Consider the following 24,004-nt stretch of genomic DNA (forward strand, 5'->3'; position numbering starts at 1 on the left):
CACTACCCTGGGGCCAAATATACACTTGGAGACTTTAAGGGGGTATCACCCTGAAACTGGGAGACTTAGATGGTCATGCTACCCCACAGGAGTTGGGGGCAAGGCTTCCCTATAAGAGGAGGTATGTGGTACCCCAATCTGATCCTGAATAAGGACAGGGTTCACTCAAACCTCCCCCAGGTTGGTTGGTTGTGGGAGGCCAATAAGAGAAACAGAGTCTCAAATAGATAAAAATCTGAGACTCCTCTTTTGACTCCTTTTCTGATCCATACCTTTCCTTAATGAAAAGCTTTAAGCACCTAACAATCCAGCTGTTAAGAGGTTAATATTCTCTCCTTTGGTCAGAAATACAATTGCTTTTGTTTCAAAAGTAGTTCAGACACTCAAGGTCATAAATTCCTCCAGGAAGGGCATTTTGCCCAAGAGAAAATATTCCCTGTCACAGCCTTCTAATAAGGACCCAGCTGAAGTTTGACCTTAGCTTTGTTCTATTTGGAAGCTAATGAGAATCTTTGTGTTTTGATATGACATAATTTGTGTTTCTGTGCAAATGCAAAGTTTTTTGGGAGGGTTCTTTTGTGTGAAGTGAGTCTTGAAGTATATATAATAAACTCCGTGCTGCAAGAGACGCAGCAGCAGCAGCAGCAGCAGCAGCAGCAGCAGCAGCAGCAGCAGCAGCAGCAGCAGCAGCATGAGCTGACAGAAAGACATATTCGGGTCCACTTATTTCTTATCAAATAAAATGTCATTATCAAATTATCTGGAAGTGATAAAGAGATCTCGAGAGTTGGTTATTTTCACAGCAGGTGTTCTGGCTCAAAGATGAAGGCAGCCAGACCAAGCTGTGGTTCTCCTCTCCCTTGTTGTCTCTCAGGCACACAGGAACATTATCTGACTTTTAAATGGCTTTCATTACTCACAAATCAGGGATTGAGGAAAGGGGTGAAGGGCAGAGGGATTTGGGGGTGCCCTTTTTGCTGTTCCTTTGGGGTCCATCAGTTAGGTAGAAACCCCAGTGGTTCCAACTCCTAAGCTTCTCCCCCCTCTTCCCCTTTTATTTCTATTTTTTATTTCTATCCTTTCCTATAATTGTAAACTTTGACTGAAAAGGGTCTCTCAGCAAGGATGGTCAGTGGGTGAGGGATACTAAAAGATTGCTCCCAATGGAGTCCAAAATCTTAGATGACTAGATGGTTGTAGTCTTGAAGGATGAGTTTTGATAAAATGGCTATGATCAGGGAATCAGGGTTTCAATTTCCAAGAGAAAGATCATCAGCAAGCCCTCCAGACCAGATCAGAGCTGGATTTTCTCCCTCCTTACTCCTCCCAGTTCTCAGCCTGAAGACCTCTCTTTTCCCCCTTCCTGGGAGAAAATCCCAGAATCCCCTGCTGGTCTTACCTGTCAGCAACTGTCAGCAACTGCCTTCTCTGGCTCCCTTGGTTCCATCTCCCTTGCACAAAATCCCATCCTTACAAGTATCTATCTAAAAACAAGAGCAAGCATTATTTGTAAAGGGGAAAAGTTGAAGCCTTCACAATAAGATCAGAGTGAAGCAAGGATGTCCAGGATCATGACTATGACTCAATATAGTACTAGAATTTCTAGCTATGATATTGGAAAATGGAAGAGTTTTTGACCTAACAAGAGACTGAAAGGATCAAAGGAAGTAAAATAGGTCATTTTGATTATATGAAATTTTAGAAAAATACATAAACAAAACTGATATAGTCGGTATTAGAAGAAAACAGGAAACTGGGAAAAAATTTTACAGCAAATTTCTATGGCTTTATTTCTTATTTCTCATAGATCTCAGGGAGATGGAGGAGTACTTGGGGAACAGGAGTTTAGGGTCTCATTTTTATAGGAATTTTTTGGAGGTAATGTACTAACTCTTATCTGTGGCACTTTGAAGTTAGTTTATTAACATATCCAAATCATCTTAAAATGTTGGTAAAACTTGAAGTTACATGTCATCTGAAAGTTATCAGCAGTATTTGGTGTTCTGTTGGTCTTCTGGAATTTGACTGATATGTGTAAATCATAGGATCAAAATGTTGTAGATACACAGTCTTCCCTTGATTTAACATATATTATTAGACTGTGATGTTTAATAAATATATAATATAATTTATAAATTTTTGCTCCTTTGGTCTTTGGAATAATTTGGATGTGACTTCTAGGTTCTCCTTTGCAGTTTTACTTTCTGTTATTGCCACTTTATACTGGCTACTTATAAACTTACTCTACTGACTAGAAAAGAGGGAGTCATCAGGGCGAACTGGGACAATTTTAACATAGGAAAGTAAGGTATAAAAGGACTAGGAAGACAGAAGGGGGAAAGTTTATGATGGACTTTAAAAGGCAGAGGTTATAATTATTATTTGATCCTAGAGGCAATAGAAGACACTGGAACTTACTGAAAGGAGTGTGTGGATGGGGGAGTATTTTGTGGCTAAATCTGTATTTTAGAAAATTCATTTTGACTAATGAGTGGAAGATGACCTGGATTGGGAAGAGAGTTGAGGTAGTGAGAACAACTAAAAGCTATAGAAATAGTCTAAACATGAGGTGATGAGGGATTACATCAAGGTGGTGGAAGTGGAAAGGAAAAAGAAAGGATATATTCCAACCTAAGAACTTCACAGAAGATTGGATATGGTAGGATGAATGAGAGAGGACCAATGAGGAGTTGAGGTTGACATGTAGCATTCAGTCCTAAAGGGTAATTAGGACAATGATGACATCAGTCACAATAAGGAAGTTATGAAGAAGGAAAGGTTTGGTGGGGAAGATAATGTGTTCATCTTCAGACAGAGTTTAAAATGTCTAAAGGATGTTCACTTATAAATGTCTAATAGGTAGTTGGAGATGACAGAATGGAGGTCAAGAGAGGGATTAGGTACAGACAAATACATTTGAGAATCATCTGCATAGAGATTATTGAATTCATGGGAGCTAATGAGATTGACAGTGATAAACAATAGAGGTTTAATAATAAAGTGAATATATATTATATAATTGCATATTATATTATGTAATGTAATATAGAAATAATGTGGAGGAAAAAAGAGAAGAGGGCCAAAGACAGAGCTTTGAGGGGAACCCAATGTTAATGGGTATGATTTAGATGAAGATCAAGCAAAAACAAGTGAAAGAGTAATCAGACTTAAGAGGAGAACTAGGAAAGAACTGGGTTACAGAAAACTAGAAAAAAAGAATGTCAGAACAGAGTGATCAACAGTGTCAGAAACTGCTAGGGGAAAAAAAGGTGAGGTTTGAGAAATAAGTTATTACTGTTGTGTTTCTTCTCATTATTGCGTGGTTTCAAATTTATTTAGTTTAAAGTTAATTAAATTTGAATATAGAAAATCTTTTACAAAATATGATATTACTATGATGACAACTATGTTCATTAATATTTTGGAATGCACAATTGAGCACTACTATTTTATTATTTAATATTTTGTGATTCTTTTATTCTTAAAGATTCTATCTTTCAAGTCAAATGATCAAGCAAGCTGGTTTTCTCTTTGGGGGGAGGGAGTAAAAATGGAATATAAGGAGTCATCTAAAATTTAAAAAGTTGGTTTGTAAACTAATTGACTTAAAAAAGGTACTTCATTGAAAGGCACTGCTAATCTCAAATGATTTGTTTTATATTATATTAGGAAAGTTTTAATAACTTTTAGCATGTATGAGTATTTTAAATAGCTATACAAAAATATCTCATTTTAAAGGAAATTTCTATCTGAAGGCCATCTATAACTTTTTAAATGCTCTAACCATCCTAACCAATAAAAAATATAGTGAGTTCCATTCTCTAAAACTGACTTAGAAGGTAAAGGAAAGACCTCCTGGGGTTTGTATGAGAGTGAATGATTTTCTGCAAATTTTTTTTCAGAGGGTTTATTTTCTATACCTTGTGGAATCAGAAGGAGAAATGTAAGCTGATTACATATAATTCATAGCCTAGCACCATTTCAACAGACGAAACTGACTATATTCATGGGAAAAAATGCTCATTGTTCGGCTTGATATCCCCAACAACAACTACCTTCTATTCCCTGGCGCCTCATTAGCCACATACATAGACTTTCCCCTCACCAGTCTCTCTCTCCTCCTTTCTGAGGCCTTTGTGGCAGTTATTCCCAAATGATAGAAATGGGAGAAATTTCAAAAGGTCATCTAGCTCAGTCTCTGTAGATCAATATCATAACAATCAATAGTTTTATTGATCGATGGAGAGGATAACAGGGTCCCAGTGGTTTACAAAGGTCCAGGATGGAGCTTGTGGAGAAAGAATGGTTGGTGACATAATCTGGCTGATGACTCAGCAAAGAACACTAAGAAGAAGTGGTCATATAGATAGGAGAATTAGAGAAAATGTTGGAAAAACCTTGAGAAAAGAAAGTAATGAGGAGAAGAATGTAATATTGTTGGAAGTTGCAGGGATCTTGAGGTAAGAATTTAGAAATGAAAATTAATGAAGTTTCTTTTTCTTTTGAAAATCTTATAATTTAAAATTTTGTGTTTTTAGAGATTATTAAGTAAAAATATATGTAATATTTTTATGCCAATATGATGTTTTGGCCAAAAGAATGAATGATTTCCTCTTCAGGAAAGGAGAATCATCTATATGTCCAAGCCAATGGAGACAGGAAACTTTCATATGTGCCCTAAATTCTATTAAAGAATATCGGGAAGAGGCCTGAAGGCTGGTATGGATCAATGTGGATAGTTGGAAACTGGCTTGGGTGGGGTGATAAGATTATATTTAGTACAAGAGAAATCATGAGTCGCTTAGAAGTGGGAAGAATGTTTCAGTAGCTATAGAGCACAGTGGCTCAGGATATTATGTAGAATTCTTCTGAGAAGACCACAAATGTGCACAGGAGTGTGAGACAGTAAGTCCACTGCAAAGATGGGACTGGCATGGCTCAACTGCTCACTGAGCTCTGATCCGAGAGGATCAGTGAATGGAGTCTTGACCCTAATGACCCCTTATGACAGTATATCCCAGCATAGAAGAACAGAGTTGATAAGATGCTAATCAAATTTGGGTCTATATCACTTATTGGGTTAAGAAATCACTTTCTTCAATAGTAGAGGAGTTCTTAATCTTTTTGTGTGTCATAGATCCCTTTTTTGTCATGGGTCACTTTGGCAGACCAGTGAAACCCTTCTCAGAATAATGGTTTAAATGTACAAAATAAAATCCATAGTATTATAAAAGAAACAAATTAGGTTGAAATAGTTCTCTCTCTCATATGTATGTTTATTATATATTCTTTATATATTCTAACACACACAGATATATATATATATATATATAATAGCTACTTAGAAATTCACAATCTCCAAACTATAATTCATGGGCTGCTATCAGTTCAAAGCAAAGATATTTATTAAAATAACAGCATAAGGGGGCATCTGGGTAGCTCATTGGATTGAGATCCAAGCCTAGACACTGGAGGTCCCGGATATAAATGTGGCCTCAGACACTTCCTAGCAAGTGAGCAAAAGTACAGGATTAAAAAGACATGCACACAGGGAACATATGTGGTCAAAAAACCCCTCATATTCTTTTCTATCCTGTACCATTATTAACTGAATTGGGGAAAAGTCAGTTAATCAAGGGTCTCTTTATCAACTCTCTGCCAATATAATTCCAAGTACAGTTTGGGTGCCATCTCCTACACCAGGTCATCTTTGATCTCCCCAGTAAATAACACTCTCTTCTTAAAATAACTTTGTATTACTTTGTATGCATTTTGTATTAGTTTACATACATCCACTCTCTCCCCCTTGTCTTTGTCTTTCCATCACCAGTCCCTTGGGCTTCACTTACTGAAGATACTTAATACTTATTTAATTCAATTAAAATGAATCCCTAAACTATTTTGAGGAGGAAGTGCTCTTAAGAGATGGAGTCCAAAGGGATATAGTGCAGGACATGGAGATGAATAATTATGAATGACAGTATTGTGATGCCAGTATAGGAAAGCCAACATTACTAGAGAGACTTCTTTCCATCCCGTGTAGAGTTCTCAGTGTTACAGGATGGAGAAGAGGAACTTGGGCAACACTAAGAGCTTACTCATTCTTGGGTTCTTAGACAGATAAGTTCAAGTCATGTTCCCTGATTCCCCAATCCCTATGACTCTCTGTTTGAGAGGAAGTGGAAGAGACTGTGGCATTTTGAGAACAATGTTGGCTGGGTGTTTACAATTAAATAGGCTTGAGAAGCCTCTGTGAGAGTAAGATTAAATGCACCTGCAAATACTGACAACTATAATACTGTTATGGGATTCCAACAATAACCAGCTATCCAGATAGTTGTATTGGGACACACACACACACACACACACACACACACACACACAGGAGTTAACACTTTCTGAATACCCATTTAAGTGTGATTATAATTTGATAGAGCCCAGAAATTCTATATTTAAATAATGAAGAGGATTTGTCCAATTTACAGATCAGTGAGGACCAACAGACAACAGGTTAGCAGAGGTTTTGTTTTGTTTGATGCAATGTTTCTAAATTGACAAATTATATTAGAGTCTATTAAACTAAACGGGATGATGAGTTACTCTGAGTGTGTGAATTTTCCTGGCTCATGTGCTTCCTTGACAAGTTGTATCTGTTCTTATAGCTGGATAGTAGATTAGACTAAGTGCTGGTCCTGGACAAATGAAGAGTAAGTTGAAATCCAAACTCAGACACTATTGGTGTGACCCTGGGCAAGGCACTTACCTTCCTTCTGCCTCATTTTCCTCAACTGCAAAAGAGACATGATAATAGTAAATACCTTCCATACTTTCTATGAGGAGCAAATGAGATAATATTCCTAAAGTTGTTATCACACTGCCTGCATTTAAAAAAAATAAGGAGATTAGTAAATATTTTGATTTGAATCTTCTTTTCTCCCTCCCTCCCTCCATTCCTCTCTCCATTCCTTCCTCTCTCCCTCCCTTCTTCTCTTCTTCCCTCCCTCCTTTCCTTCCTTCTTTCCTTCCTTCCTTCCTTCCTTCCTTCTTTCCTCCCACAAATATGGAATGCATTGGCAGGTGAGTATAAATTAGGTTTATGCATGGATTGTGATGCATTTTATTATTTATGCATTTGTTTTAATATGAATATCAATAAAATTATTCTTTCTTTTGCCATATTATTAAGTAAATGGTTATGTTCAAGACCTAAAAGAGTTATTGTTGTGAATGGCTAGTTGAATAAATAGAAATGCATCAATGGGGATTAAGAGCTTGAGTAGTGATTAGGGGAAATGTATTTCTCTTCAGTAGGGTTACTTCTCATATCTCAAAGGATTTTGTGTGTAGACATGTAGTGGTATTTTATCTCTAAGAAGCTAGGCATGCTCTGATGAGAGAAATTAGACTCCTACAACTTGGGAATGATCATGTCATTACTTAAATATAGGGATGCCAGACTTGCTCTTTCTGTACAGAGGAAAGTTGATTAGGAATTGAAACAATTAGTGGAGAAAACCGAACAATAATTAAGTTACTCTAGGACAGGAACCCTGTAGGAGAATAAACATGGTAAAGGAAGGAGTATTGATGGAAAAGGCCAGCTTTACGTCATCTGACAAAATCTCTGATGCAAAAGCAAAGTTTAAGGAGAGAGAAATCAGTAGGAACCAAGTTAAAATTAAAAGGTCCATCAAAATGTAAATCATAATAATCAACTTTAAAGAGGAATCATTTTTAATATTCCAGGATCTTTTAATATTCTTGTAATATAGTTACAGCCTCATTTATGAGGCCTCCTGGGAAACCTTATCATGATATGGAAGAAATCTTGGGTTCTCAAAAGCTATGCCAAAGGAATACAGACTGTTGTCACTTTCCACTCTCTGGTTAGAAAACTTTAACTATGGACTTTATGATAGATTGAATTTGCTTTCTGAAAAGCCTTGACAAGTAAAGAGAGACTTATTATGAATAGATGGCTATTGATGATCACTTCTTTGGTCTTGGCAATTCAGGAAACAAATCTAGAACCTAAATCTTTCCTATAAAGCAGGGGTTGGCAACGTATGGCTCTCAAGCCATATCTGGTTCTTTTGAGGGCCAGGTATGGCTCTTTCTGCAGGAACCATAAAGTCAATTTTTTTTCAGGCACTGTTACAGGAGCACGCGCTGTGAGCACTATAAAGCTCTCACGAAATTACATTTTAAAAAATGTGGCGTTTATGGCTCTCACGGCCAAAAAGGTTGCTGACCCCTGCTATAAAGACTTGGCAGTTCAGAGTCTAAAAACTCTCACTACTAAGATTTCATGCTCATGTGGTATTCCATATTTTACAAAGTATTTTTCTCACAGCATACTGTGACCTAATTGAATATTCATTCTCATATGAAATGTAAAGAAATTGAGATTTAGATAGATAAATAACATGTCCGAAATCAGAAATATAGATAAGTGAGTATCTAAACCAGGAGCTGAGCTCAGGTTTTTGTTTCAAAGTTCATTGCTCTTTCTACCACACAATGTTGTTTCCTTGAAGTAGAACCTGGTGGTTACTGGTATTCTATGGTTAAAACACATTTAATCTACTTTAATACTCAAAAGACCTGTAACTTCATCATGGTAGGTGTTCTCTCTGACAAGACAGAACAAAATATTATTTATTAGTTATTATTATTATAAAACTTATTATTATTTAGTAGATTGTCTTTAAAAGTTACTGAGAGCAAAAATTCATAGACTTATGATCAGCTAGATATGGTCCTTACTGAACTTATTCTGGTCCATGGATGATGGGTATATGTATCACCAGATATATATGTATGTTGGCCAAACTTTTGCACCCTTTTCAACGTGGTAGGACCTACCAGAGACTGTAGTAAGCTGACATAATCTGTGGAATTCAAGTTCACATCCATATCATTAAGATAACAAGCTATCAGAAGAGTAACTTAATTTGATACCATTGTACACAAAGAATTTTTATGCAAATAATTCATGTCAACTAATTTTTTTTAAATAAGGCTAGTGACTTGGGCTTTGATACAAATGAAAGAAATTCAAAATCTGAAGAGAAAAATATCAATTCATAGGATAGCAGATTTTGAGTTATGAAGGATTTCAGAAGCCATCTAATCTAATTTCCTCATTTTACAAATGAGGAAACTGAGACTCACAAAGATTAAGCGACTTATTAGCATAATATAGTCTTTGCTAATAACTTTGGTTTTCTTTTCTTTTTTTCCCCCATGTATACTCATTGGAGGACGTAGGAAAAGGTCAGAAGAATATTTATTTCCAAGTTAGTAAAGTAGAAGTCAGCCATCAGGATTCAATTTTTTTTTCTTTTCTAAAATAAGGATTAGTGACAAGATAATCACCTTTTAATTTTAAAAATGTATGATTTTAATTTAGTTTTCTTTCATTTGTCTCTATCATCCTTTCTTCCCCTTCTCTTTTCTGTATCATCTCTACCTCTATCTGTATTTTAACTTAGGCTTGTATATTTGTGAGGTACCAGTGATGTAGCAGATAGAGAGCTGGCCTTAGTGATAAAAGACTTCAAGTCTTACCTCTAATGTTTACTGGACCTATAGTCCTGTGCAAACTGCTTAAGTCCTTAATGTCCCCAATAAGATTCTCTAAGACTAAATTAAAGAGAAGTTACTAATTCTTGCTGACCTCTAGTGGGTCACCTCAATAGAAATTCTATCTAAACCATAGATCTAACCCAAAACTCTCTCTCTCTCTCTCTCTCTCTCTCTCTCTCTCTCTCTCTCTCTCTCTCTCTCTCTCTCTCTCTCTGTGTGTGTGTGTGTGTGTGTGTGTGTGTGTGTGAGTCTCTCTCTTTCTCTCTCCCTGTGATATTTGGATATGTTATCTGCTTTACCTCCATACTTGTGCCTGGTCTGTCATTATCTATCTCTGCTTGTATTTTACCTTTTTATATTTTTTTTTCTTGACCCTACTGATGTCATCCTGTTCTTGAAGGGATCTGAGTGAATCATAAAATAATAGAACTGGAAAAAGACATTAAAAGACTATCTGCTTCCATTCCTGATCTTGAAGGTTATTGAATTTTATTTTCATTTCTGTGATCTGTTTACAATCCCATTCAGCATATAAAAGTCTAATTGTATCATGTTATTTGCTCCTTTCTTGGCTTTATTTGACCTGTCAAGCCCACTTGCTATTAATAATAACAACCTTTGTTTTTCAATATAGTTTTTCCATAGGCAGATAATAAAATCACACATACAAAACACCTAGTTACTGAGCAAAGGGCACACAACAGAAGTAGGATGGGGTCAAGTCTGACACTTAAATTAATCTGAATCCAGATGGTTATGTTCCAGACTCCAAGATAAGAGAGGCAGTTCACATAATTTCATGAGGAACACATGATCAGTCAGGGCCTGTTTATACATAATTATGGGGTTAACTTTGTGTAATACTGATTTTGTGTGTTCAGTCATCTTAATGGTCACTCTCAATATTTGACTAAACAATTTAGGCAGTAAGAGTCACAAATTATGTTTTTTCCATTTCATGTGTGTATTTCATCATATACTCTATGTAGAAATAGACATAGTTAAAACCTTCCTCTTTTCCATTTCCCTCCTACTTCCATTGCTTTAAAAAAATGACAACTTTAAAGCCTTGGGGAAATGGAGAAAATAAATATAATTATGTGCATAGCATATAATATAAATAATAAATCAACTACTTATGTAATACAAAGATATGATTATAATAAAATGTTCCCTTGACATTTTAAATTATTGGGTTAGATTAAAATGTGGAAAAAGTATTCGTACATCGCAATAGTCTGTTTATATTTCGGAATAAATATAGAAACTTTCCATGTTAATTGAGAATGTTTTTTCCATGAGTGCTCTATTTACATTCTGTGTTCTAAAAACACTTTCTCATTAATGATGATATTTCCTGTGGATACTCAGTTAATAGAACTGCATAATGTTATTATCAGTAATGATGGTATTGCAAAAGTTACATTCACAGTCTTTATGAACAATTAACAAATTTCTTCTTTTATATCTTTTCTTTTATAGGCACTCTTGTTGAAATTTTCGAGTGGTACTCATAGGTAGAATTTCATCTTTAGTTTCCCTGTAATAAACTTCTAATAGTCATTTGTGAAAGTGTTAAATTCTGTTTTTCTTGGTAGTAATGATGAGTGAATTTAAGTTTTTCAAATATGAAAATGATCTGTGAAATATAAACATGGGGGAACACATAAGAGGACACATCCTGAGGAACTGAAAAATCAATAAGTTATTAGCTCAGGCACTTAACAAAATAAAGAAAACAGCAAAAATCTTACTGAGAATCCAGAAGAGTTGGACATCAGTATTCACTACACCAATATTTCTTTTATGAAAGTTATTAGTGATCCTGATAAAATATACCCTTACTTTTCCACTCTACACATTAAATTATGCCTCAGAACACATAAACCCTGTAGAGGTGTTTACTTATTTGCCATCTTTTAGACTTTTAGTTAATTTTTCCTCAAGTGGTCTTGGGAAATCATCATTTAGAAGGAAGGAAATAAACATCTACTGAGTTGGCTAGGTTTTAAAGACTTAAATATGCATAATTACTGTCATTTGTACCATCTCACATTTTCCTCTCTACTTCATGTCATTTTCATTTTTTAAAATAATGATAACTCAAGATCTTATATGCTTTCTGTATTTTTGGTAACTGAAACAAAAGTATGATTTCTATTTATATTGCAGCTTTAGTCTCACAAATAACCAAATTTGTATTGGCATATTTAGGAAATATATAAGAATATATCAACCAAGAGTCTCAAGGATCTCAAATCTTAATTAGGAGTGACAAGATTATAAAGGAGGGTCAAACGCACTGAGATGAAAAAGTATGGTGGTTTTTAGGTAGAGTGCCATAATGGATGATTTGGGGACACAGTGATTTAGCAAATGGTAAGGCTTACTGCTCTGCTATCTTATCAGAAGATTGTAGTTTATCATCTAAGTGGTTTGAGAAATCATTTACCTAACAACAGATGGGAAAGGTTTCATGGTCCTAAAAGTTGAAATAAATTGGACATCTAGGCATTTAGCCTTCAGAAGGAACTCTAGAAGTCAGAGCCTAGTGTGAACTGCATAATGGGAGCTCCAGCAAAAGATCTAGTGGAAATACTTACTATGAATTAAATATACTGTTTCAGGATCTGAGGAAGAGATCAAAAGTACTAGCAAACCCAGTCTTAAAACCCATCCATATGGGATATTCTCCTGATTGGCAGAGATCAATACCCATACCGGTGAGGGGCAGAGGCAGAGCCAGAGAGTGTGGAGGCAAGAGAGAGCTTCAAACTTTTCAGTATTTTTGGAGCTTTCTTGGGGTCTCTGACTGTCTTTGGCTCCCTGTTTTGGTTTGTAACTTCGAGAAAGAAGATGGAAAATGCCAATTCCATGTCAGATTGCTGAAGAAAAAGAGTGGGAAGAAATGAGAGGACCTTGCAGTCTTCCTTATGTTGACTACATAAGGTGGTAATTAAAGCTGCAGAAGTGAATGGCATTAGAGAGAATTTTAAGAAAATATTGATTTTTGCCATTTTCCTTCAGTTTTGCACTTCAGATAAAAAATAGAAAATTAGCCTGAAGATTAAGGACATAGGTGGAATCAGGAAATTAATCTAATTGGTGGAGGACAGTGAAAACAGAAGGAAGGAAAATGCTACAAAAAAAAAAGAAATATGAGAAAACTGAATTACTGTTAAATGTCATTTACAGAAAAATTCCTTTAACTAAGAATGTTAGGAGCAACAATGTAATTGGAGGAATATAAAGATGAAGTAGAAGGAAACAAGTACCTTATTAGCCTTGTTATGGACAGGGAGATAATAGGAATTTTTTTCAAGAAAGTTTGAAGATAAGCATTTCACCAAAAGTAGCATTGTGTCTAATAAGTAAAATGACTTCCTTAGGTCATAAAGGAAAACATCTGGGATGGGAGGTGAGACAGTTGCATCATAAAATTTTCCACTCATTTTTATGCCATCTTGTTATTCAGAAAGACATTTTTACTCATGGATTGAGGTTCTGTAAATATTCTTTGTACAATCAGTTTCTTATCAGAGAGATGCTTTTAGCTTTAAAAAGATTGATTTAGAAACCCTGAATGTTACAACTCTATGGCCCTTAAACACTAAGCCCCATTGTTGTTTGTTTTTAATTTGCTGACCATACACTTGTTCCACTGGGTAAGAAAGACAGTAAGTGGTGTACATACTATTGATTACTGTCGAGAAGTAGATTTTATAATTCAATAATGTCTGAGTTATACACTGTATCTAAGCTTTAGAATAATTTATAATCAATGTCTCTTTAGAAGTTAAAAAATCACCAGGGGAATTAGAATATAATAACTTCAGTGTTCATAGTCAATTAACCATTACTGCCTGACACAGGAGTAAAGGCACTGCTAGAAATGAAAGAAAAGAGTTAGTTCCAGAAAAGTAGAATTTTACTTCTTAGTAAAATGTGGCATTCCTCACAAGTAAAGCATTTCACATCTCTGCTCTCACTGTCTCTGTGTCTCTCTGACTCTTTCTATCAGGAAAAAAAAAACCCTACCACTTTGATGAAGCCTAATTCATTCCTTAGTTACTCATGATTTCATAAAAGTTTACTATTTTCTTAATGCAATTCTGTAAGGTGTAAGGAATTAAATTTAGCGGTTTGACTAAATATGTGAGAATTCTAAAGTAATATGGTGGTCGCTGATTTAAAATATTATATATAGCTCCAGTCAAAATGACTTTTAATAGCTTTTATTTACAAAGAGGTGGAGTGATAGTAGAGAAATGTATGAAGAGGGTAGAGAGGATGTCTATCTTGTAACAGTATTGCTTCTAAGACCAAAGGTAATGGTTTTAAAAAAAATCCAGAACTGAGTTGCTAGCAAAAAGAGTGCCAAAACATTGGAAAAGAAATATCAGTGATCAACAAAAGACAAGGATTCCTCTATTGCCTTCTTTTAGTTTGTCATTTAAAAAGATATTTGTTTGTTACATTAAAATGCCCAGTTAAGTCCTTCTCTCCTATTCCTTCCAGAATTACAGAATTATAGAACATATTGTTTGATTATATAATATATAGATGTGTGTTTTTGTGCATGTATGTGTGTATAAACTATGTCTTACTTATTTCTATTTATCAAATTTTTCTTGGGAGTTAGACATACATAAGTCATTCTTCAAACAATATTTCTGTTATTGTATATAATGTACTCTTGCTTCTGATTGATTCACTACTCATAATGTCATGTAGGTCTTTCTAGGTTTTTCCAAAATAAACCTGTTTGTCATTTCTCGCAGGGCATTAGTATTCCATCACAATCTTATGCCACAATTTATTTAGCCATTTCTCAACTGATGGGCATTCCTTCAATTTCCAGTTCTTTGCTACCACAAAGAGAGCTCCTATAAATATTTTAGCACATATAGGTTCCCCCTTTCCCTTTTCCCCTGATAACCTTAGGAAATAAACCTAACATTAGTATTGTTGTGTCAAAAAATATGTAAAAATAAGATGCCTGGAGACCCTTCTGGTTAAAGATCTGGCTTTATTACAAAGAAATCACATGGTCAGAGGTCTGCAAGTTTCGTCCCAATTAAAACCTAAAATCCTGTCTTGTAAAACACATACTTTTAATATCTGTTGCCCCTACCACAACAAAATGTCTCCAAAAGATCTCTGAAACCATTTCCAGACCTGTGAGGTCTCTTCCAGACCCTTGAGTTCTCTTCTAGATCTCTTAGACCTTTGGGTGACCTGCTTTCTATAACTCCTTGTACCAACTAGCTTGCTTAGACCTTATTGTTGAATGGATCAACATATTTATGATAAATATAGTAACAAGATTAATATGATAGACACTTAGAATTACTCTAGCAATCAATATACCCATTTAAAATTATAACACTGGTATTATCTTGGAACTAAATTCTTAATCTTGTTAGCTGCCCAGATTTTGCCTAACACTAAATTCTCAATATGGTTACATATGCAGACTTTTGCCTGGGACTAAATTCTTACTAAAATCACTCTATTACATTTTTTCCCCTAAAAGTCACACTCTAAGCATTGGCTAAGCTATTCATTATTGATTTTCTTTCTGATTAGAGGTATACACAATTTCAAAGTCTTTGGATTAATTCCAAATTACTCTTCCAAACACCTGGATTAGTTCATAGTTTCACCAACATTGTCCCACATTTTTCAACATCTCCTCCAACGTTAGTCATTTTGCCCTTTTATCATTTTAGCAAACCTGATAGGTGAGAGATGGTATATCAGAGTTGTTTTTATTTGCATTTATCTAATCAATAATGATTATGGGCATTTTTCATATAATCATATATACTTTGATTTCTTCATGTAATGATAAATTGTACAGCCATGTCAAAGTCAAGATGATAGACAGTTACCTGCTTAGAATGTAGAATGAACTGAGCCTGGAAGGAGCTTGGCAGGTGCCAAAAGATGTTAAGGGTTGGATATAAAAGCCAGGATTTTGAACTGACAAAGATATCAGTCTTGAGATTGCGTTGGAAAGGGTGGTTTTGGGTAGGCCTTAGGTGAGCTTGTTCAACCAGCAAGGAGCAACCTATTTCAAACTATTTAATCAGTCCCTGATCCTGAATTTATTGGTAAGAAGAAATATCAACACCTTGATCAGCAGAGTGATCTTGATTCAAGGTTGGGCCTGTCTGGCCCAATCAGACTGGCATCTATCAAACCTGATAACATCATTTCAATGATTATCAAACATCATTAGCCTTAATTAGTTAAAAACTTCCTGTTCTCTTCTTCCCAGCCATCAACCTGTTTTCCCTTCCCTAAGCCTATTAGTAATAAATCTTTTAAAACTTACTTCAGACTTGGCTTCATCATGTGGAAGAAAGAGGAGTATTACACCTCATAGAAGCAGGGTTTAATTCGCAGTCAATCTAAGCATTATCCATTAGTATAGAGTGTCAGTTAGACAAAGATATCTGTACAATTTTAACTGCAGATTCATTGCCTGGTTGGTATCTCTGGGATACTGTTTTACCTGGAGTTTGGGTTCAGCAGATTCATCACATTTAAATAATATTTACTGCAGAGGGTGGTCCTTTGGATTGACTAATTATATCTTATGTGTTTCACACAGGATTCACTTCATCTTACCTTGCACCAGATCCCATTACCATCAATTTCTATAACATTCATTAAAAAAAGTGTTCATATCTTTTGATGATTTGTTAATTGGATACTGGATTATCCTTATATATTTGTCAAAATCCCATATAAGTTTTATATATGAAATTTCTATCCAAGAAACTGTCTATAACTCCAACCCTCTAATATTGCTTTCCTTCTATCTTGGTTATATTAGTTTTATTTGTACAAATACTTTTTAATTTCAAAATTATCAACTATATTTAACAATGCTTTCTGTCTTTTATTTATTCAAAGATTCTTCTCCTATCCATAAATTTGATAGGTAATATGCTCACTATTCTAATCTCATTTTATGTCTAGGTCATGCATACATTTTGATTTTATCTTGATAAATAGTGTAAGGTATTAATCTATACCAAATTTCTGCCAGACTGTTTTCTATTTTCCCAGTAATTCTTTTTTATTTAAAATTTTTACTTTCTATCTTAGAATCAATAATAGGTATTGCTTCTAAGACAGAAGAGCTGTAAGGGCTAAAGTGACTTGCCTAGGGTCACACAGGAAGTATCTGAGGTCAGATTTGAACCCAAGACCTTCCAACTTTAGGCCTGCCTCTCAATCTACTAGCAGCCCCTCCCAATAATTCTTACCCAATATTAAATTCTCATTCCCAAAACTTGGATTTTTGCCTTTGTCAAACACAAGGTTACTATAATAGAAAGATGGGAACCTTTTAGAGGGGTGGGTAATGTGAGAAATGTCCTCAGGTACATGTGGGGAGGAGGAAGGGAACAGTCCACCCAGGGTCCCTCTGGCTTTCTAATAATGAACTCTGGTGAATTCTGTGCTGGGGAGATGATGTGTGTGCCCACAGAGAGGACACTGAATGCCCCCTCTGGTACACATGCCATAGATTTGCCACCATGGCATAATCTTCCACAATTGTTTGTTGTATGTCTCTTATATTCCACTTATCTACTTTTCTATTTCTTAGCCTACTGGAGATAGTTTTGATCATTACTGCTTTATAATATAGTTCAAAAATCTGTTACTGCTAAACCTCCTTGCTTTACATTTTTTCATTAATTCCTTAAATATTCTTGACCTTTTGTTTTTCTAAATGAATTTTATTTATATGTTAGTTCAATAAAATAATTTCTTGGTAATTTAGTTGAGCTGGCTTTAATAAATCAATTAGCTAAGATAGGATTATCATTTTAATTGTATTGACTGCCTATTCACAAACAACTAATATTTCTCCAATTATTTTAATCTGACTTTAATTGTATAAAAAGTGTCTTGTAATTATATATATACAGTTTCTTGGTTTGTTTTTGGCACATATACTCCTGGAAAGTTTATCCTATGTATGATTATTTTAAATGGGTTATCTCTTAATATCTCTTCTTATAGGATTTGATATAGAAATGCTAATATTTATGTGGGTTTATTTAATATCCTGTTACTTTGCTAAATTATTCATAGTCTTGACTAATTTTTTAGTTGAAATTTTAGGATTTTCCACACATATCATGATATCATCTGTAAGAAGAAGTAGTTTTGTTACCTCTTGGCCCATTCTAATTCATTCAAATTTTTTTTCTTCTCTTACTGCTATTGCTAGCATTTCTAATACAATATTCAATCATATTGGTTATACAGGATATCCTTGTTAAATTCCTGATCTGAGATACAGAAATAGCAATTGATACAATACAATGTTCATTCCTATTAAAAACACATGAAAGCATCCTTTTAAATGGATTTTCCTTGGAATAATAAGTAGGTACATACTTAAAGTAATGTTTCTTTTTAGTTTTAAATACAGGAAGTTTTAGAACCAAAAGAAGCCCTAATGATGGGTTGAAGTGGGAAAGAGTAACATAAAGGAAAATAGATTTTGAAAAGAAAGGATTGAAGGCTAACTCACTTGTTAAAAGTTCCCCTCAAAAGTTGAAAAATAACAATGAACCATCAAACATCAACTTGTCCATTGTATATTAACCTCCCACTTGCCAGGCTATGATAAAGATTTGGTGAGTAGTTTTCTGCTACTAGTTCTGCTTTAAGAATTATAATCTCATTCTGCAAGTGTTGTATATAATCCTGGAAGAAGGTTCTGCTCCTCTAGGTAAATAAACCAAAAGTTTTGCCAAGAAAACCATGATCTTGTGGGGTTAAGGAATAAAGGAAACAAAAGCTAAAATCTAAAGTGGAATAGTAGATAGAACTCCAGGTCCTGGAGTCAGGAATATTCATCTTAAATTCAAATCTAGCCTCAGACACTTACTAGCTATGATCCTGGGCAAGTCTCTTATCTCTATTTGCCTCAATTTCCTCTTCTATAAACTCATTTAGAGAAGGAACTGGCAAACTACTCCAGTATCTTTGTCAAAGAAAACAAAAAACAAAAAGGGAAAAAAGGAGTCACAAAGAATCAGACATGATGAAAATAGGAAATGTCTGAATAACAAAAACTAAAAAAAGCATATCAGTCTAAGTAAAGACACAATGAATGAATTTTACTACATGTTGTATTTCTAAACTATTTCCCACCTTATTGTTTTGATAAACATGATTGCAGAATTGCACATGAATTGCTAAGCATTGTGTCATTTAAATGATATTTAAGTTGACAGCAATTAAAAATACTTTTATCAAGTGCTAAGAAATAATTGTTAAAATGAACTTTCAAAGCATAATGTGAAACTCCTCCATAGTCCTACCACTAAGCATTTTACCCATTAGGTATGTTTATTAAGGGTTAACGATTATCTTAATTCCTTGGGGATTTCTAGATTTGAACTTGTGTTAAATAACTATATTAATTTAACTCATTCTTTAAAAGTTTAAAAACTAGGCTAAAATATTCACTCAATTTGCTAAATTCCTTTCCCTACTTATAATTATCAGGAAAAGAATTAATACCCACAAAGTAAAGTTTAATTGAATTTGGATCACATTCATGAATTTTCAAGTCCAAGAAACAGTAGTGAATTGCATTTCTTGCATTTCATTAATAGTAAATATTTGGCTTTGTTGTTATGGTGTGAATAATGGTTAACTGATTACCATGCAGATATTTTATTAGGTTGTCAAATGGTGTTATAAATTTGATATACTGAAGAAAAGAAAGGATTTATAATTAGATTCCCTTCCTTCCTTACACTTTACTGCTTTGATAATCAACTTGTTTTCCTTTGGTTGTTTGACCATCAATAAACCTTTCATATGGCTGTGTTTATTTGAATAGAGAATAATAAAAATAATGATGATGGACTACATTCTCTTCCCTTCTCAATCTTCTCAGTCTCCCCAATGGAGAGGAGAAACAGCTATTAGAAAGCTCCAGAGAAAAGACTTTTCGGTTCTACACATAGAGTGGAGAAAAGCTGTTTCCACTGCTCTGCATTTTTTTTTTATGCTCAGCAAAACATTGCCCACATAATTTTTTTTGGCTGTTGTTTGCTCATTTTCCATCCTCATAGTTTATATTAAAGTTGGGCCCTGTTTCTAATGTGAGGTTGGAGGTGCTCTGTCTTAAGTTTCAGGTTTTTTCTCACTGATGTTTTGAGAGATAATTCTGGGTGTCTGGAACTTTTCTGTGCTTCCCCAGTGATGTGATCTGGAGAGAATTGTTACTGCTTTTCTGGTCTGCACTTTGTTCCTTACACAAGAAGAGACTGATTCATGTTCCTCAGAGTCCTTGATCCTTTGTGATAAAAAATTATACCGCTCCTCAGGCCTTCTGTTCCCTCTTGACCTTAAATGTTCTTTCCAGCCTTTAACAATAACCCAGAAGTGAACGCAGGCAAATGGATTTTTGAAATAACAAAAAGTCCCATGTCCTGCAATCTCTTGCATTTGCCAGATCCCCTTATCATGTCTTGCCTAAGCTAAAAGTCTACTGTGTCTGTTGCCACCATCTGGTTTCAACACCGGCATTTCTTCCAGGGGGGGTCCATGCCAGACCCCACCCCAAAGTCACACATTTCTCTTTCTGATCTCCTAAAATGTCTTGAGTTGGAATAATGTTTCACTCTGACTTTTGCTAGCTCTGCTACTCCAGAATTTGATATGATTTTCAGAGTTGTCTGGTGGGGAATGCTGGAAGAGTACAGCTGAGCGGTTTCTCTATGCTGCCATGTTGGCTTTTCCCACAGTTTGTTTCTTCTTTTTTTTTAAGACTCAGTTTCTCTTCTCTCCCAGGCTCCTATGAAATATGGGGACTACTCATGACCCAGTTCCATTACTAATCAGCAGCATGGGGATATTTTATTTGCTCCAATTGAGGCTGTACCAGATTTTCCTTACTTAGTAATATTGGTACCTTATCTCTAAACTGAACTTGGAATACCTAATCAGCATAGCCCACTGCCCTTTAGAACTTGTGTTCTAAACTATCGCTCTTTGAAGATGATATGATGGTATACTTAGAGAATCTTAGAGAATCAACTAAAAAACTAGTTGAAATAATTCATAACTTTGCAGGATACAAAATTAATCCACATAAATCCTCAGCATTTCTACCATATTAGCCCAAATACAATACACTCTGAATATAGTGCAATCCCAAATATTTTGAAGGGTAACTCAAAAAGAGGAAATACCCATTTTATTTTCTCCTTTTCAATTACAACTTTCTCTTAACTCATGAATAATTCAGGCACTTCATATTCAAAGTTTTTTCAAGGTCCTGAAAAAAAGTTAAAGAAGTTTTAATGCAAACACTTTCATTAAATATGTACTACTTTTATAGATCCTTGTGAGAAACTACCTTCCAATATTTAATCATGTTCTTCTTCCTCTTCTATTCCCTCAACTCCTCAAGTGGAAACATCATTTGAGTCATCTCTGTCACCCTCTTCTTCCTACAAAACACCAGCTTCACTACCACCCATACTGTTTGATATTTTTTAAATCTAAGCACAATGGACTTGGTGAAGATTTTTTCCCAGGTGGTTTTGATCCAGTTCCCTAAAACAGTGACCAGTTTCCTTATTTCTCCTGATGGAGTAAATTCATGGTTTCTGGCCAACATCCACTTGTTATATTCTTTCCTCAAATGATCTTCAAATGGCTTATTAATCACTACATCTAACACCTGTAATTGCAACATCATTCCTCCTGGAATAACAACTCCTAGTCTGTGTGTGCATTTCAGCAGTTCTCTTCTTCACATTTTCAGTCAGGCAACCCTTGAACCTTGAATGTGTTGAGTATAAGCATTCCTCTATGACTCAGTAATGGACTGGGATGCCTATCCAGGACCACATTCAACCAATTTAACACAAGTTCTCCATTCATCCATCCCTTTTCCTGCCCACAAAAGATCACTCCTGACGGTAACTTTTCCTTAGGTAATGTTTTACACCTTAAAATTACTTAAGGAGTCAGTTTTCGCCCTTTAGCTCTGACTGCAAGCATCACGGTCATTCTAATTTTTTTTTTCCAGTAGTTTTAATCAACACTGATTTGGCGTCTTTAGTATTAATGGTAACATTTGACAGAATATCAAAACAAACAGATGTTTGGTCGACATTCCCCATCTGCCCAAGGAGATAGCCATGCTTTTTACCAATGCTGAGGCACATAATGTTCAACTTATGATTTCAGAGCTGGAAGTACTCAAATATAGCGCAACTTCAACTTTCAAGGGAACAGATCAGAGGAAAAACATCACACTGTATTTGGGGTAATATGATATATATTACCAGAAAGTCCAGCAACAAGAGTTAGAAAGAGAAATTCCATTTAAAAATCAACCTAAAAATAGAAAATACCTGAGAGTCTATTTGTCAAGGCAAACACAAGTATTATATGAACACAGTTAAAGTCAGATATAAACAATTGAAAAATAATTTGCTCATATGACAATACTACATAAATTAATTTATTTATTCACTGCCATAACAATAAAACTATCAGATAATTATTTTATAGAACTAGAAAAAATAACAATGAAATTAATCTGGAGGAACAAAAGGTTAAGAATATCAAGGGAATTTATGAACAAAAAATGTGAAGGAAGGTACCAGATCTCAAACTGGACTATGAATCAGCAATCATGAAAATAGTCTGATGATTCTGGCTAAGAAATAGAAAGGTAGATTAATGGAGTAGATTAGATAAAGAATAAGATAGACAGGGGTAAATGACCTGAGCAACCTAGTTTTGATAAACCCAAAGACCTTAGCTTTTGCTAGAAGAACTCCCTAACAAAAACTGTTGGGAAAATTGGAAAACAGTATAGCAAAACTTAGATATAGACTAATACCTCACATTCTATATGAAGATAAGGTCAAAATGGATATATAATTTAAATATAAAGAGTGCCATAACTAAATTAGGGGATCACAGAATAGTTTACCTGGCAGATCTTTGGAGAATGAAAGAATTTATGACTAAACAAGAGATGGAGAGTATTACATGATATAAAATGAATGCTTTTTGTTATATTAAATTAAAGAGAATTTATACAAACAAAATTAATGTAACCAAGATTAGAGAGGAAACAAGAAACTGGGAAAATTTTATAACAGATTTCTCTGATAAAGGTCTAATTTCTATAGAGAAAATAGTTAAATTTATAAGAATACAAATCATTCCCCAATTGACAAATGGTCAAAAGATATGAACAAGTATGATGAAGAGAAATAAAAGCCATCATAATCATGTGAAAAAATTTTGTAAAGCACTATTGATTAGAGAAATGCAAGTTAAACCAATGCTGAGGTATCACCTCACACCTACTAGATTACTGCCACTATGGCAGTAAAAGAAAGTGGTAAATGTTGGAGGGGATGTAGCAAAATCAGGAGTTGTGAACTGATCCAACTATTCTGGAGGGCAATTTGGAACCATACCAAAAGAACCATAATACTGTGCATACCCTTTGATTTGGTAATATCACTACTGGGTCTGTGTCCCAAAGAGATATTAACAAAGGGAAGGGATCTACTTATACAAAAGTATTTATAGCAGCTCTTTTTGTAGTGGCAAAGAATTAGATATTGAGGGGATGTCCATTAATTGGGGAATGGCTGAACAAATTGTGATACATGTTAGTAATAGAATACTACTGTGCTATAAGAAATGATAAGCAAGATGAGTTCAGAAAAAAAAACAGGAAAGATCTGCAGGTACTGATACAGAGCAAAACAAGCAGAGCTGGGAGAACACTGTCCATAGTAAGAGCAATATTGGACAATGATTATCTATGAAAACTTGGCTACTTTCAGTAATTCAGTGATCTGAGATAATCTTGAAAGACTTACGATGGGAAATGCTATCTACCTCCAGAGAAATAGTCCATGATGCCAATTTTAGCTAGAAAAGTACAAAGAGCAAGAGAAAGGTATAAGCTGGTTGCACCAAATGACCATTACTAACTTGCACAAGAGACATGGAAAAGAAGACATCATTGAGCTTATGGAGACCAGAAGAGGAAATATGTCAGATAAGTAGGGGGGGAAAGAAAACAGAGGGGAGGAAACCCTTTGGTTTGCTTTTTGACTTTTTGCTGGAAGATTTATAGAAAATTTTGGGAAAAAAAACATGATAATGTTGAAGGGGTTTTGATCCAAATCAATGGAGAAAGACCTGGGAACCTATGAGATCATATAGATGTCCATGCACAGGGGAAATGGAGAAGAATACTTTTTAAAAGTTGAATAACTACAGAACATCTTAACTGGCACATGAACAAAAGTTCATGCCATTTTAATAAATGATGTGTTCAATTACATGTCTAGTACTATACCTGATACCTGGGGAACTTTGCCTA

The sequence above is a fragment of the Gracilinanus agilis genome, chromosome 1 (genome assembly GCF_016433145.1).
Source record: "Gracilinanus agilis isolate LMUSP501 chromosome 1, AgileGrace, whole genome shotgun sequence".
NCBI classification, from domain to species: Eukaryota; Metazoa; Chordata; class Mammalia; order Didelphimorphia; family Didelphidae; genus Gracilinanus; species Gracilinanus agilis.